General features: G+C 39.0%; 1 protein-coding gene across 1 annotated transcript in view; it reads right to left on the bottom strand.

Moving 5' to 3' along the window:
- Positions 1-15,222, bottom strand: part of dgo (ankyrin repeat domain containing protein 6 diego) — a 65,920-nt gene extending 50,698 nt beyond the window's left edge. Inside the window, exon 1 of the mRNA XM_069504875.1 lies at positions 15,045-15,222. The gene's annotated coding sequence lies outside the window, so the exon portion shown is untranslated. The remainder of the gene's footprint in view (positions 1-15,044) is intronic.
- Positions 15,223-17,558: the final 2,336 nt, after the last annotated feature.

Genomic DNA, 17,558 nt, shown 5'->3' with positions numbered 1-17,558 from the left:
CCTCTCAGAGTGAGAAGGGTTTTGGCCATAGTCTATCACGCTGGCCATATAGAACTCTGAGGCATGCAGGTTTCCTCACGATGTTTTCCTTCACCGTTAAAGCAAGTGATATTTAATTACTCAAAACACAAATCATAACTCAGAAAAGTTAGAGATGCGTGCCCGGGATCGAACCCCCGACCTCCGATTAGGAGGCATTGCTACACATTGCCGACTACCATGTGGAAGAATCTTTTAGACTTTAGAGGTATATCATCATCGCATTCGTGATTTCTGAGGATCGTGACCACTTTCCATTATTCGCAGGTACGATAGGAGTTTCGATGACCTCCCTGGCGCAGTGATAAGTGGGAGGTCCCGGGTTTGATTCCCGGAAGGGGTTTTTGGACCCCATGTTGGACTTACTTTAATTCAAAATATTATTATTTTAGCCCCAGTGCCTCCAATCTGCTTACCATTCAAAGGCGGTGGATTGTTCGATGACTTGTATGCCGTGAAGATGACCGATGGTAAATTCACTATGTTCTTCTTTGAAATTAAAATGTATCTTTCTTTAAATTAATTTAAACTAGATGATGCCCGCGACTTCGTCCGCGTGGATTTAGGTTTCTAAAAATCCTGTGGGAACTCATTTTTCCGGGATAAAAAGTAGCCTATGTCCTTCCCCGGGATGCAAGCTATATTTGTACCAAATTTCGTCAAAATCGGTTAAACGGTTAAACGTGAAAAGCTAGCAGACAGACATACAGACAGACAGACAGACACACTTTCGCATTTATAATATTAGTATGGATGGATTATTTATTCAACTTAGAAAATTTTTCACAGTACAAAAACTCCTTAAATCTAGTGCACAGAAAAGTTAGACACAATCTGAATGGAGTGTTTGGCATCCGTACTAGGAAAGAGAGAGGAGAAGGAGGAGAGAGAGATTCTATTATGCTCGCGACTTCGTCCGCGTGGACTACACAAATTTCAAACCCCTATTTCACCCCTTTAGGGGTAGAATCTTTAAAAATCCTTTCTTAGCGGATGCCTTCGTCATAATAACTATCTGCATGCCAAATTTCAGCCCGATCCGTCCAGTATTTTGAGCTGTGCGTTGATAGATCAGTCAGTCAGTCAGTCACTTTTTTCTTTTATATATTTAGAAGACTAATAATTAGAGAAATCTATTTTACGTGTTACCTATTCTATTTAGAACGGCACATCTAATTTGCCTAATTAGAATAATATTGACATTATTTTAAAAGTTTTACTTACTACTACAAATTACAGAAACCGGTGAAGTGGAGAAGGAAATGTATAAGATGAACTACGTGGAAGGTCAGGACTGTGAAGAGTTCTATTATACGCACAAGGTTAACAACGATATATCTATAATATAAAAACGAATCACTAAATGTGTTGGTCATCGCAAATCTCGAGAACAGCTGAACCGATTTCGCTAATTCTTTTTTTTATAATATTCCTTGAAGTACGAGGATGGTTCTTACGGAGAGAAATTTTTTTAAAATTTTAATCGGCTGTTAGGCGGAACGAAGTTCGGGGCAGCTACATATAATGATGTTTATTTTACACTTCACAATTGATATGTTATGTACAATACAGACGGGCTCGCGAGCTTTATATAATACAATGGTAGAAGATGTTGACGTGACGAGCGGATGATAGGGAATGTGGAATCTTGTAACGTGCGTGACCAGGAGGATTCCCCACTGCGTTCCAAATTTGAATATTGTTGTGTGGCAGCTGCGAAGTTTTCCTAATAGCTGCCAGCCAAGTAACGGTAGAGGTTGCACCTCTACAGTATTATATAATTAATTCTTTTCATATTTTTACTGCTAACTTTTGTTAATTATGCTAACTAACTAATACACTGGATAATCACTACTCATATTATACTTAATTGTTTTATAATTTGTTTGTTAGTTTGTCTTTCAATCATTTCGCAACGGTGCAAGAAACGAAAGCATAGAGAACATCGTAGTTTTGATTCCAGTTGAACCACAAGGTGATGTCGCCTGTGAGCCCGTTGTGCGCGGTGTGCGCCAACCAGCACGAGCCGTGCGTGTGGGACGGCGGGGTCGCCCTCATATCCAGGCAAAACTGGGGGTTCTGGAAACTTGTACGTACCTATCAAAGATAATATATACAAGTAAGATCGCTAACGTCATACATTCATTTAAAGCTTGCGTAAAACTCCTTTAAGTCGCCGGTACCTTGTAGGTCAACTCCTTATAGTGTGATGGCATTATTGTGCAAGCTAAAATGTGAGTTATCGAATTTATTTATTTTCAAGTAACAAGTCATTTTGTTACGCCATCTACTGGAATTTTGTAATACTACTTCAGCTATCCAAAGCAAAATGCTATGGATATCGTAAAGTTCAATGAGTCAATAATTAAAATTAAGAATTAGCTTTTTCCGGTGGTGATGTTGTGAAAATTTTGTATTTTGTTACTAAATATAAATAAATTTGATGAACCAGACAAGTAAAATATGATATTTCGTCAAATCCATAAAAAATATATTTCATACGAACCAAGTGACGCCATCTAGTAATAGTCTTGAACTAGTTACAATTTTAAATAGAGAGTGAGCGATCTGTACTTGTTTAATATATTATCTTTGGTACCTATCCAGTGAACGACGAAGCCTAGAAATATTCCTTACGCTGCATTATAGTGTAGGTTTAGTAGGTTAGTGTTTGACGACCTCCCTGGCGCAGTGGTGAGCGCTGTGGTCTTATTAGTGGGAGGTCCCGGGTTCGATTCCTGGCAGGGGTTTGGAATTTTATAATTTCTAAATTTCTGGTCTGGTCTGGTGGGAGGCTTCGGCCGTGGCTAGTTACCACCCTACCGGCAAAGCCGTGCCGCCAAGCGATTTAGCGTTCCGGTACGATGCCGTGTAGAAACCAAAGGGGTATGTATGGGTTTAATAAAAACTGCCATACCCCTTCCAGGTTAGCCCGCTATCATCTTAGACTGCATCATCACTTACCATCAGGTGAGATTGCAGTCAAGGGCTAACTTGTAACTGAATAAAAAAAAAAAAAAAAAAGGTACCAAAAACGTGGTAGGCGGTGCATATTTTTATTTTTTTATTTTATTTTATTATAAAGGCACACAAAACAGGTTTCAGCTATAAATGGTCCAAATAAAAATAAAAAACAATAGATCAAAATCTAAGCGGTAACCCTAAATATGTGTACACAACAATTCTTAAATAAATATATGCACTAACTAACTGATAAGATACAATTTATAAAAACACAGAAAAAAGAAATACAAGAAAATTAACTATGAAAAATATACTTATAATAAATATACTTAATAAGTGGAGAAGATGCAAAATGTTGATTAATATGTTTTTTAAATGTGTTCAAATTATTATTAAAAATGTCAATATTACGGTTAGCTGTGAAAAGATCATTATACAGGCGACACATATTATATACTTCAATTCGATTTTAACTCCAGAACTGGCATTTTGAGGTGCTTTGATTATCAATCATATCAGTCACCAGTGTCACACGACACACAGTAAATAATCATGACTCCATGAGCATCATCAAGGGTATTGTTCTGATTCCATTGGTCAAATTATCTCAAACGTCAGTCTATGTTCCCTATTTTCGAATGACATAGCAAAGAAACACGGTTCCTATGCTATGTCATTCACTGGGTGGAATCACTTTTCTTCCACATTCGTTTAGGTTTAATTTCTAAATCTATTGAAGTTACTTTTCTAAGGTAAGTATTTTTTTTAAAGTTTAGCATACGTACGTACACTTTTTTGGAATTAATGATGAATATCGCGCAAAGCAAGCGCTATAATTGCTAATTGATATTGCAACCACTCAATCAAAATAGCGACCTAAACACAAAAAGCATTTATTTATTAGTCGGTCGAGTCTCGAGTCGGAACGAGACAGGCTTAAACACCATCAACCACCCGTATCAATACAATCGACTCAAGATGGCTGCTCCTCAACAGATCACGTGACTGCCATTTCAAAAGACGGCAACCACAAATGCGATAACATTATTAATTTTTTTTTTTTTTTTAATTTTTTTTTAATTTAGATACAAGTTAGCCCTTGACTGCAATCTCACCTGGTGGTAAGTGATGATGCAATCTAAGATGATAGCGGGTTAACCTGGAAGGGGTATGGCAGTTTTTATTAAACCCATACCCCTTTGGTTTCTACACGGCAACGTACCGGAACGCTAAATCGCTTGGCGGCACGGCTTTGCTGGTAGGGTGGTAACTAGCCACGGCCGAAGCCTCCCACCAGACCAGACCAGAAATTTAGAAATTATAAAATTCCAAACCCCTGCCAGGAATCGAACCCGGGACCTCCCACTATTAAGACCACAGCACTCACCACTGCGCCAGGGAGTATCGCGAAAAGCAAGCGCTATAATAGTGACTTGAGTATCATGCAAATTGCATTGCCTATATTTTTTAAAAATTTTATGACAGTGTTTTTACCTACACTTCAAGGCTAAATAATTTTAAATACATATCAATCATTGCGTAACCGGCAGGATTCGAATTTGCGTCTTCTGGGTTCGCGCCCGACGCCTTGACCGCTAGGCCACGGTTGCGCTTACTGCCAGTGACGAAGTTTGAGATAATATGTATGTTAGAATATGTATGTTGACGCAGGTTCGAACCCTGCCACTTCCGCAATTTCTGCTATGTATTTAAAATTGCATTGCCTAATTTCAAGCTCACTTCCCTACTCACTTCGGCTGAATATTAATGGGGTATTAATCTATCCAGATAGGCTTCAGCGTCCGCGGGCCCGGCTGCGGCGCCCCGACTCGCTTCCTCTACATCCACGACTATCTGCTGTGGATCGACAAGGTCATCTCCCGCTCACCGGACAGCCTCCGCGAGCAAGACACGGCGATCATATTCAGACGAGTATCACCTATCAAGCTCGTCATGTACAGCGGTACGTCATAGGGTTCCGTACCCTAAGAATGCCAAATTCGACCCTATTATCACAGTTTTACGATACTAAGCCTTCACTATCCGTCCATCTGTTTGTCCGTTGTCCACCTATCAGTACCCGTAGTACAAGATTTTACGTCTCACCAAACCAAACCAAATTCGAGAGTCGAAATACTTCCGCGTTACAGTAAAATGGACCTGAACAGCCTTGAATTAAAGTCAAATATTCAATGCCACTGATTTTAATTTCGCAATGTTTCCGCTTGGAGCGCTGGCTGTAGAAGTGTAGACAAACTTGAGCTTTAAAACAAGACATTTAAGATCCAGTTTACTGTAACGCGGAAGTATTTCGACTCTCGAATTTGGTTTGGTTTGGTGAGACGTAAAATCTTGTACTACGGGTACTGTAAGCGGGCTGTATCTTAGGCAGTGAGTTGAAATTTTCACAGGATGTGTATTTCTATTGCCGATATAACAACAAATAATAAAAATATTTTTTAAATACATATAACAAAAATTGCCGACCGGCAGCAAGCGAACCGGGGCTTAAGCAGTCAGAGTGTCGGGCGCAATCCCAGGAGACGCGGGTTCGAATCCTGCCGGTTCGCAATTTTTGATATGTAATTAAAAGTTATTTAGAACTTTCCTCGCAGTGCACGTAAAACACTTATATAATAAAAATCCATATCCATACTAATATTATAAATGCGAAAGTGTGTCTGTCTGTCTCTGTCTGTCTGTCTGCTAGCTTTTCACGGCCCAACCGTTCAACCGATTTTGATGAAATTTGGTACAGAGTTAGCTTATATCCCGGGAAAGGACATAGGAAAATTGATGAGTTCCTACAGGATTTTTAAAAACCTAAATCCACGCGTACGAAGTTGCGGGCATCAGCTAGTTATAAATAGAATTCCAAAATAGCCGCCTTAATGGCGGCAATACACATGATGTTAAGTGATTACCGCCGCTCATGAACATTTGCAGCACCAGAAGAACCGCCAATGCGTTGCCAGCTTTTCAATTATAAGTCAATGCTTTTCAAGTATTTGTTGATCCGCCCCTTGAATAACCCCATGTTGAAATCTAGTGGGAACATCACAGAAGGGAGTTGGTTCCACAGTTATATGTTCCACAGTGGACGTCCTCAGGCAGATGTGATGATGCTGATGATGATGATGATGAAATGCTTGTTTCAGCTAAAGTTCGTCAGCCGAAGGAGATGGGGCAGTGCGAGCGCAGAACAAGAGGAGGTATAATGTACAAGGATACCACTGAACTGCTTGTTAGCAAGAACTTCGCGCAAGGGTTCTTCTTCGTAAGCTATCTCTGTTATCTAAATATATAAAAGGAAAAGGTGACTGACTGACTGACTGATCTATCAACGCACAGCTCAAACTACTAGGATCGGTCTGAAATTTGGCATGCAGATAGCTATTATGACGAAGGCATCCGCTAAGAAAGGATTTTTGAAAATTCAACCCCCAAGAGGGTAAAATAGGGGTTTGAAATTTGTGTAGTCCACGCGGACGAAGTCGCGAGCATAATTTAGTTTCTATCATAAAATTATTTGTTACTAGCTGTTTTACTTCTTCTGTAGTACGGAACCCTCGGTGCGCTAGTCTGACTCGCACTTGGGCGTTTTTTAAGGCTCCTTATCTCTAGAGAAAAAAGGAATCCTTATAGGATCACTTCGTTGTCTGTCTGTCTGTCTGTCTGTTGTGTTTGTCAAGAATCGTCAAGGGAATCAAAACTTTATAGGGTACTTCCCGTTGACCGGATGATGAAATTTGGCAGAAAGCAATATCTTACAGGACAAGTAAAGGGAAAAATCCGAACACCGTGAATTCCTACATCACAAAAAAATAAAAAGTGTTATTTCTTGTACGATTCTACAGAACTCTTCGTGTGCAAAACCGACTCGCATTTGAGCGGATTTTAGTATAGGTACATCGGAAAATCTTTAACTTCAAAAAAGTTTATTTTAACAGTTATTAGAATATGATGTTTTCTTTTACCTATATATTTTATATTTAAAATTGTTCTCATGTAAGTGAACTTTTGTTCTTTTTTGAGGAAATAAAGTCTTTAAACCTATCAGTTATCCGTGGCTCAAGTGGCCCAGATGAACTGCGCTGTGGTGCTGCTGGATGTGAACGCGCGCACCAACGCCGCCGTGTGGGTGGAGCACCACTGCCACGGCGACCTGATGGGGGACCATCGCGCCAAGATCTTCCGCGACCACGCCCAGTCAGTATCACTGTCCAAACTATACTTGAATTTGCCAGCTATCCTAAGCTTCTAGAATGGTGACCTTGCACTGGAAAGCGCAGCGTTGGAAGACCCCCCTTTAGATGGTCAAACGAGTCGCAGGGAGTCACTGGATGGCGCGGGCGGTGGCGCATGGCGTATGGAAGCTCCTACAATATTTACTACTGATGATTATGAAAATGATTGCCAGCTATCCGTGGCTCCAGTGGCCCAGATTAACTGCACGCTGTGTGTGGATTGACTATGCTGCGTAGGCTCTACTGGCCGCTACAGCGTCACGGGGGGGGGGGGGGGGGCGCGAAGCTCCGCCTGGGGGTGATCGTAAACTGCACGCTCCAACGCCACCGAATATATGCAGCGGGATCTTCCAATATTCTACTACCAATTCTACTTCCAAGCTTCTACTATTTCGTTTATTATGATACTTTGAGTGTTGAGTGTTGACTATTGAGTAACTTCTATCACCTGTCTATTTGAAATACAGCGCAGCAGGGTTTACATTTTTATCGTTCTGGTACGATAACGTGGCGAAATCGCTAAGAAAGCTTTAATAAAACTGCCATACCCCTTCCAATTTAGCTTCTAGACTACATTATCACTTACCACCAGGCACAGATAGCAGTCAAGGGCTAACTGATAATGGAATAAAAATAGGTTTAAAAAACATTTCCTTTGTATTCATTTCAGAAAGGATTGTTTCGTTTACTTCAAGAGCGTCGCATTCGTCGAATTCCGCTTCTATTTTTCATTCAAGGCCACCCTAGAAGTGGCGTTATATGGTAGTGAAGAGGACCCGAAGGTCATCCCCAACCCGTTCCACGTGACGCAGGCCACGTACTCGTGGTGGCCCACCTACGACAAACTGCGCGGTTGGAACTGGATGCCGCATTATGCGTGGTGGTGGTACATGTAAGGGCTTCCCTACTGACGACGTCACGTGTTCCATGTGACACAACCACAGACACAACGCACGACCGGGTGCCACATTATGCGTGATAGTGGATATTACTCGGCCGGCAATAGCTTTATTTCCGGTCTGGACAGTAATGCACTATTAATGTACAATACAATACAATACAATAAAAACTTCTTTATTGCGCATATGGGTAAACAGTGGAGATGTTACAAAACAAAAAGGTACAGCGAAATTCTGCCTATTAGCATGCAATATGTTATGATATACCTAACAACGTGTACGAGTCTTGATAAAATTAGTCACATGCTATTATATATTATTATTATATGCTATATTCACACATGTAGCAGAGACAACTAATAGACAAGAGACGAATTTTCAAAGTCATTCTTATAATATCTGTCAAGTGTCAATGTCATTCACTTTACCACTTGTGAAATCAGTGGCTCTACCGCGGTTGTTTGACAGCTACAATGTCACGATCGCAATCATCTCTGATTGGTTAACGCTCGCTCACTATTGGCCACAATGCGTTGTTGCAACAAGAATCGCACAAATTCAGCCAATCAGAACAATTGAGATTGTAATAATGATTGATGCAGGTTTTAGACAATCGCCCTACAGTGTACGCGTGTACGCTAAGCTCCCTTGTTGTAATTAATTACTAAGTTAAGCCAAGTGTTAAATACTTACTACAATAAACCCTAAAGACCCCAGTATTGCATTTTATAATACATTACAATTAACACACTCACACACTTTGGTTCTGTCTGTAATTATATGTGGTCAATAAAGATTGTATTATTGAAATGAAATGAAATGAAAATCTTCGAAATGAAATGAAATGAAAATCTTTTTTATTCGTATAAACTTTTACAAGTGCTTACGAATAGTCGGATGCATCTACCACTGGTTCGGAATGCCTTTCCTGCCGAGAAGAACCAGCAAGAAACTCGGCGGTTGCTCTTTTCAAATATTTGATATAGGTACAAGATTATGCCATGTATAAAATAGTATTTGCAGTCTTGTGCGTTGCTGGAACGAGCTGCAGGTCAAATCCACGCTCTTTTATCATTTAGATAATCTTCAATTGTGTAATATGCTTTTTTCAGGAGCATATTTTTAATAGATTTTTTAAACTTGTGCAAAGGTAAGTCCAAAATAGTTTGCGGGATTTTATTATAAAAGGTAATACCCATACCCACAAATGACTTTTGGACTTTCCTGAGGCGGAAGGCAGGAGCTGCAAGTTTGTCTCTGTTTCTAGTTAGCCTATTGTGTAGATCACCAATTTTCTTGTAACTAAGAATATTTTGTCTTACAAAAATTATGTTATTATAAATATATTGAGAGGCTACAGTAAGGATATCTATTTCCTTAAATTTCTCTCGAAGGGAATCGCGTGGTCTTAAGTTATAAATTACGCGTATTGATGAATGATTGTACTTATTAGCTGATGCCCATGGACAGGTTTTTGTCTGCGTGGATTTTTTAAAATTCCTTGGGAACCCATTGATTTTCCAGGATAAAAAGTAGCTTATGTCACGCTCGATCTCGATCGATTGCTCCGTTTTAACGTGATAGAAGGACAAACCAACAAATTATTAAACCAACAAACACACTTTCGCATTTATAATATAGGTAGTGATTTATTTCTATATTTACTACGAGCATGCTACGGCATTAAAAGGTTATATGGTCAAGCTGTTCACAGGTGTCATGGTGTCAAGTGATAGGTGCAGGTATTATGGCAATAAACAAGTTGCTAGCTAATTAATGTGATATTTGTAGGGTTTACTATGTCATACAACTTGCTCTTTTATGTAGTAGATATATCTTAATTGTGACATGCCATTCTCTTTATTATACCTACTACTTCGCTTTGTTCGCGTGGAATTAGGTTTTTATAAATCCCTTGGGAACTCTTTGATTTTTCGGGATAAAGCCTATGTCTCTCTCCAGGTCTTAAACTATACCCATGCAAAAAATCACGTCAATCCGTTGCTCCGTTGCGACGTGATTGAAGGACAAACCAACAAACCAACACACTTTCGCATTTATAATAGGGGTAGTGAATAGTGGTAGGGCCCACAAACAGAAATGAAGAAATTTTCTGACTTCGGAACCATAAAAGAGAAGCATACGTATTCCGGAATTTGTAATTTTAAAACTGTACATGGCAACCCTGTACGTTGGAGAATGTTGTCGAACAGACAGACAAAAAGTTGTTGGGGTCAACGACCTGGCGGCGAGTGAAATGGTATTAATTGATACTTGCCTTTATCATGCCTTACCGAACCTATACTATATACTTACCTTATATAAACTGATTGGTTTTTTTTTTTTTTTTCGAAGATAGGAATCTAAACGCTTACAGTTTCGTTTGTGATTGGTTGGTGACTCAAAATGGTCAGCGCCCACTGAAATTTTTGTCTCTATCAGTTGTATGGAATCATTCTCTATCATTCAATCTCTATCATTTGTAACAGAGAGAGCGCTATTCTAATTGCTCTTTCATAGTGGGGTATCATATTTATTTTTATACATCATAGTTTTTGAATGATCGTGCAAAATGTCGAAAAAATACGACGGTAGCACGGAACCCTCGATGCGCGAGCCTGACTCGTACATGGCCAGTTTTTCTATCTCATTTTTCTTTCTTGAAAAAAAGAGTTTGTATTCATTCTGTAGCTAACAATTTTTGGAACATTAGAATAGAATAGAATAGAATAAAATGTTTTTTTATTCATGTACACTTTTTACAAGTACTTATGAATAGTCAGGTAGTTTTAATTTACCACTGGTTCGATTAGTTACAGTACGCGGCCGAAAGTAATGTACATCGACCTTTAGACGGAGATAGCAGATTAATTGTAGAGCGTTGTTCCTGTCATTAGACCGACAGAACGTCATACGGGTACGAATGACAGAGACAACGCTCTACAAAGCAGAAATGTCATTCTAAAGACCGATGTACATCACTTTCGGCCGCGCACTCTATTTATATTTGTATCAGAAAATATGTAGTCTGATTTATTTCTGAGAAAAATTCACTGGTCTAACTGAGCTCACGAAGTACACACAAATATCGATTTCTCACAAGTTTCCATGGCAAAATATCACCACGATTTTACTACTAGACGTTCTCACTATACTGTTATCGCCAGCCACAATCTACACCATTCCAAAACCGACAATAAATAAAGGCCATTAAGTTTCAAATTTCATTGCGCATAACATCAAATCGAATACCTCAAGGCTTCAGTTTAAATTATGTAAAACATTTTGAACTCTATTCGCTTGCAATAAAGGTGTCGTTATCAAATGATATGAGAGCGCATATTTTAGTATGTTAATGCGTTTTATCGATGTTTGTGACATTTTCATGTCTTCATATAGATTTCGGAGTAAAAGAGAATTTTTGTATGAATAAAAGACACGACCAACTTAGTTAGATACGTATGTAAATGTAATATTCTAGTACATAAGCTTCGTCACCTGTCGAACATTTTTGTAGTATTTCTCAAGGAAACAACAACACACAACAAGTGTTGGGTTAGTTGGGTACAACTACTTAAAATGCAGTGCTAATTTATAACGTACAGTAGGTACCTACGCGGCAGAATGTAGAGCATATCGACCTTTAGAAGTAAATTTAGAGGTAAATTAAAACTACCTGACTATTCATAAACACTTGTAAAAAGTTTACATGAATAAAAAAAAACATTCTCTTCTATTCTATTCTAAATAGATTTGTAGAGCGTTATGTTTTTTTTTTTAAAATAAATATAGCGAGCAAACGAGCAGGCGGGTCACCTGATGTTAAGTGATTACCGCCGCCCACGAACGCGCAGCACGTGCGTGGAAAGAAGAATCTGGCGCAGCGGACGGTCGAAGTGCACCAGACACCCAGATGGTGAGGGTGAAATTCCTTACGGTGGCGCGCGGTGCGGTTGTAGAAAAAAGAGGGTGGAATGAGGTCAAAAAGCTCTTCAGAGCACTCCCCATTATACAGGCGATAGAACACGCATGTCTCACTCAATAATATATTTTTATTACAAGAAGCCTTCTTGCAATAAAAATATATTATTAAAAATTATCATGCGCTTGACGACAATCGTACGTAAGAAAAAGAAATGATGATTTCCAGCTTGGAGCGCACTTGCCTAGAAGATGCCCAGTCATTCAAATAAAGTCAAATAGGTAAATAAAGAAATAAAACATTTTCACTTCAAATAAATGCTTACTGAAGAAAATATCAATTCTACCTGCATATATGATTAAATATAGTTATAAACAAAAATAAAATAAAATACATATATAGGTAATTAATTATTCGTTCATATTATTATAATCTTTCCATATAAATATAGCATTTTTCTTTTGCGTAGTAAACTCGCGCGCGTTGATGTCTTTTCTAATATAGCATCTAAGACGTAGGCCTACGAGATGACTCCGCCGATATAATAAGCATTATACTCGGCGGCATCTAGGATTTTTTCTTATAAATTCTGATCTTTATTGTTAACTATCTGATGCCCACGACTTCGTCTGCGTGGATTTAGTTTTGTTTAATCCCGTGAAATCCTTTGTTTTCATGAGATAAAAAGTGATATCTATCGCCAGGATGCAAGTTATCAAATTTATATTTGCTTAAGAATCCTATGGGAACTGTTTGGTTTTCTGGGACAAAAAGTAGGTTATATCCATGCCCAGAAAGTAAGTAACCTCTGTACCTGATGAAAGTTGAATGGTTTCCGATTCCGAGATAGACGACGGAACACCCCAAGAATAAGATTAGATTACATAATTAGTTTTAATGCTCAACGGTGACCAAATAAAAGTTTTCTTTCTTTCTCAACGGGTACCTAAAAGCAAAACTAAGGTTATTTTTAGGGTTCCGTACGTCAAAAGGAAAAAAGGAACCCTTATACGATCACTTCGTTGTCTATCTATGTCTGTCAAGAAAACTACAGTGTAGTTCCCGTTCATCAAGAATCATGAAATTAGGCAGGTAGGTAGGTCTTGGTCTAGGTAGGAAAATGTGAAAACCGTGAATTTGTGGTTACATTATGCAACGAAAATATTAAAATGTGTTCATGAACAAGTAAGCAGTATTTTCAACTTTTAAAGTAAGGTTACTATATCAAGTGAGTTCGAATGAAAGGGCTTTACTTAGACATTCTAAAATAGATTTTATTTATTTTTATGCATAATAGGATTTATCGTGCAAAATGTCAAAAAAATACGAAACCCTCGGTGCGCTAGTCTGACTCGCACTTGACCGGTTTTTTATTTCGTCTGACTCTACCTTAACTGCTAAATCTAAAAAGAAAACTTATACCTAGGTAATTGGATACAGAAAATGTTCTAAAATACAAAAGACGATTTTTTGGGAACAATCGAAATCTATAGACGAGTCTTTGATAAACGGGTTTCGTACAATAATAGACTACTAAAATGTAAATTGCTTAAGTATATTTCGTAAAGCTATATCAATTTGTTTTTAGGGTTCCGTACCCGAAGGATGCTAACGAGATTCTATTACTAAGCCTCCACTGTCCATTTGTCTGTTCGTCTTTCTGTCAGCGGGCTGTACCTACCTATCTCATGAACCTTAATAGGTAGAGAGTAGAAATTGTCACAGAGTGTGTATTTCTATTGTTGCTATAACAACAAATAATAAACTTACATGGCCATAAACTAATGATTTTAAGCTTATTTCATGGTTTAACGACATATTTTAACGTAGGTAGGTACATACCACGATTAATTTGGCATTTTTATCGTTTAGTTTGGCGTGTAGTGGTGAAATATCGGCAAATAAAAACGCCAAATTAATCTAAATATATAAAATGAAAACTGACTGACTGATCTATCAACGCACAGCTCAAACCACTGGACGGATCGGGCTGAAATTTGGCATGCAGATAGCTATTTCGACGTAGGCATCCGCTAAGAAAGGATTTTTGAAAATTCAACCCCTAAAAAGGTGAAATAGGGGTTTGAAGTTTATGTAGTCCACGCGGACGAAGTCGCGGGGATAAGCTAGTCGTGGTATATACCCGTTATCTACATTAAAATATAACATAGCCATTTTAAAACTGGCTGCCATGTAAAACAAAAAGTGCATACTTAGTGTTACAATATGTCATAGGTACCATATTATGGTACGGAACCCTTTGTGTGCGAGTCCGACACGGACTTGATCGGTTTTTTACCGATGATATTTGTAATAAAGATGAAGAAAGACAGAATGCACAAACCTGAAATGTAAGGCAGGTGCTTAAAATTTTAGCCATAATTGAGTTTTTATACAGCATCGGACCAGATCGTGAAATCGTGGACAAAACTGTCTATTTAGTAAGCTTCTCTCTCTTGTCCCTTCCTCATTTGTGAAGGTCTTATCCCTTTCCATTACTTGATGATGCTTGCGAATTCATCCGCGTGGATTTAGGTTTTTAAAATCCCAAGGGAACTCTTCGATTTTCCGAAATAAATAGTAGCCCATATCCGCATACGGGATTCAAGCTATTTCTGTAATAGATGATGCCCGTGACTGCATCCCATTGAATTAGTTTTTTAATCCCGTGGGAACTTTTAATAAAGTAGCCTATGTCCATCATTGGGATGTTGGGATGCAAGCTACTCTATACCAAATTTCGTCAAAATCTGTTAAACAGATGGCCCGTGAACATCTAGTAGACAGACAGACACACTTTCGCATGATATAATACTAAGTATAGAAGTATAGATCAGGAATTTACGAGGAATAATAAAGCAGTGAGTCCTAGATCCTTCCGCAAATAAATAGATTTTGGTCAAATAAAACTAAATATATACCAACCGTAGTCAGAATGATTGACCAAATATAAATATTTAAGTGGTAGCTTACCAGTACTTCCTACAAACATCCTCCCATTCTCCAACAGAAGCAATTCCTTCAAAAGTGACAATCACAGACACTTCACTTGTTATACATCTTTGCACTTTTCGTCACTTTTCACTGTACACACTTTTCAAAACACACGCATAAAACTTTTACGTTTCGTTTAAAAACACAACCTTTTCCACCAAGAGAGTGGTGTAGACTAAAATGGCGCTACAACCGTATTGGAAATATTACTGCCTCGCTCGTAAGTATTAGTTTCCTGTGTATATAAAAGAGATACAGCATTAAGGTTGCTTCAGTCTTCAGTGAGTAATTTTTCACCAAAAAAAGCTGCCAAGGGACATCGCAATGTTAAAGTACAATGTACTGCAATATGTGAGAAAGAAGGCTCTGTACTTTCTTATAAGTAAGTAGTAAAGGTGGCTTTTAATGTGACATAACTTTGGAATAAAACACGTAAAAACTAAATAATTCACTTTATTTCTTTTAAACAGGTTTTCCTCGCACCTTTTGTTCCTTAAATTTATAGTTTTTGAGGTGTTTTATTTGTCGTTTCGTTTTGTTGAGATAACGTTTTGTTGACTTTAAATTAAATATAAAGTATCCAACTCCAATTTGTGGCTTATTCAAGTCGAGCTTTTAAAGTTATGTTAGGATACTTACAAATAAATAACTTAATCTACAATTTTCCTGAGAAATATTACCTATGTAGGTTCGATATTGATGGTAGAGACACCACAACAACAAAAAGAGGGTTTTACTTTTAACCACTGACATCTATTGTACCTACCGCCTATATTCGCCGGCGAGGACGAGGCCACACGAGTAGATATATAGCAGAGGGGAAGCTTCATACTAGCGGCTGGCTGTAGGTTCACTCACTCTAGCGCAGCTCACGCACACCACGACGTGTCACGGACGCTCCGTTTGCCGCCAAACTGGGGGCACGGGGCGTCCGTGGCACGTCGCTCGTGGTGTGCGTGAGCTAGTGTGAAGCTTCCCCTCTGGTCTATAATATCTACTCGTGTGACGAGGCCCTCGATCTCTTACGTCACCCGGCCGTGGGCCCTCACTACTTACTAGAAATAAAACCATATAAATTTCACTCATAAACATATATAAATTTCGGGGGCGTACAGACAAATCATCTCACTCGTCATAACGTCATCCTAAGCCGAGGTCCGAGTCTCACAGGAGGTGCCCTTACGACGTTACCCTCTGATGTCGTAACTTCAAGCAAGCGACCAGTGTCGCTGTAACGGCCAGTAAGGCCAACAGCATAGCAGTCTGAAAGTCCGAGCGAAAAAAAAAACCAGTGACGGGTTGAGACGTTGATGATGATGACGATAGGTTCAAATCCCAACGTATCTTACAGTACGTGGCAGAGTAATGTTCATCAACCTTTAGCAGGAGAAAGAAGATTTGTAGAGTATTGTCTCAGTCGTTGAGACCGACAAAACTTCTAATAGGTGTGAGTGACAGAGACAACGCTCTACAAAACCGAAATGTCATTCTAAAGGCCGATGTACATTGCTTTCTGTCGCGTACTGTACCAGCTACCAAGTTGTACAATACAGAAAACCGAGTACAATAGTAATAAAAAAATCAAAGCGATAGCATCCAGAACTCCATACAAGTATCATACAATATGCATTACTGTATACGCCAGTGTATGTAAATGCATGGTTCTATGAGTATGGGATATAAAATGGCGAGTCGTTCGCGCGAATTACGGCTCCCTGGGAAAGTGGGAACCGAAGTGCGAGTGACGAGTTCTGTTTGTCGGCCGACATTTACTACGCTAGCAGGTATAGTGCATTCAAAATAAACTGGCGTGTTTCCACTTGAGACCGTCATTAACAATAATTACAATAGGATTAAGGCGTGGTGGGTGAATTCAAAAGTATCAACACTATGAGGTTGAACCGGCTCCTTTAAAAATGAATGGGCTCTATGAGTGTTTGGTTTATTACCCCTATTGTTTCCGTGGCATGTTGAATTATATTGTTATTGCTAACGACGGTCTCAAGTGGAATCACGCCAGTGTATTTTGAATGCACTATACATCTCTATGTACTGTTAGGTATTAATTAACCGCTTACTTACTTCATCACTTTTGACGACCCCCCCCCCTGGCGCAGTGGTAAGCGCTGTGGTCTTATTAGTGAGAGGTCCCGGGTTCGATGGCTGGCCAAGTGCGGATTGGCAGACTTCATCTTTAGAAGAAGAAGAAAGAAAGAAAAACGTTTATTTTTTAAGGCTGTACCACACATTACCAGCTAGACCTGGTTAGGTTATCCCGGCGCCTCTTATACTTGAGTAGTAAAGGCAAAAGACCTCAAGTAGAAGAAGCGCCGGAATAAACCATGTCATGTGTGGCACAACCCGAAAAAAAAGGTCCCTACTCAGCATAAATGCCATATGTCTTGCACAACGAACGTCTTTGGGAACGTCATGGAGAACTCTCAAGTATGCACTATGCAGGTCTCCTCAAAACTTCCTTCACTGTTAAAGCAA

The sequence above is a fragment of the Maniola hyperantus genome, chromosome 19 (genome assembly GCF_902806685.2).
Source record: "Maniola hyperantus chromosome 19, iAphHyp1.2, whole genome shotgun sequence".
Taxonomy (NCBI): Eukaryota; Metazoa; Arthropoda; class Insecta; order Lepidoptera; family Nymphalidae; genus Maniola; species Maniola hyperantus.
Note: the sequence above shows the minus strand (reverse complement) of the source record. Positions and strands in the feature narration are given on the sequence as shown.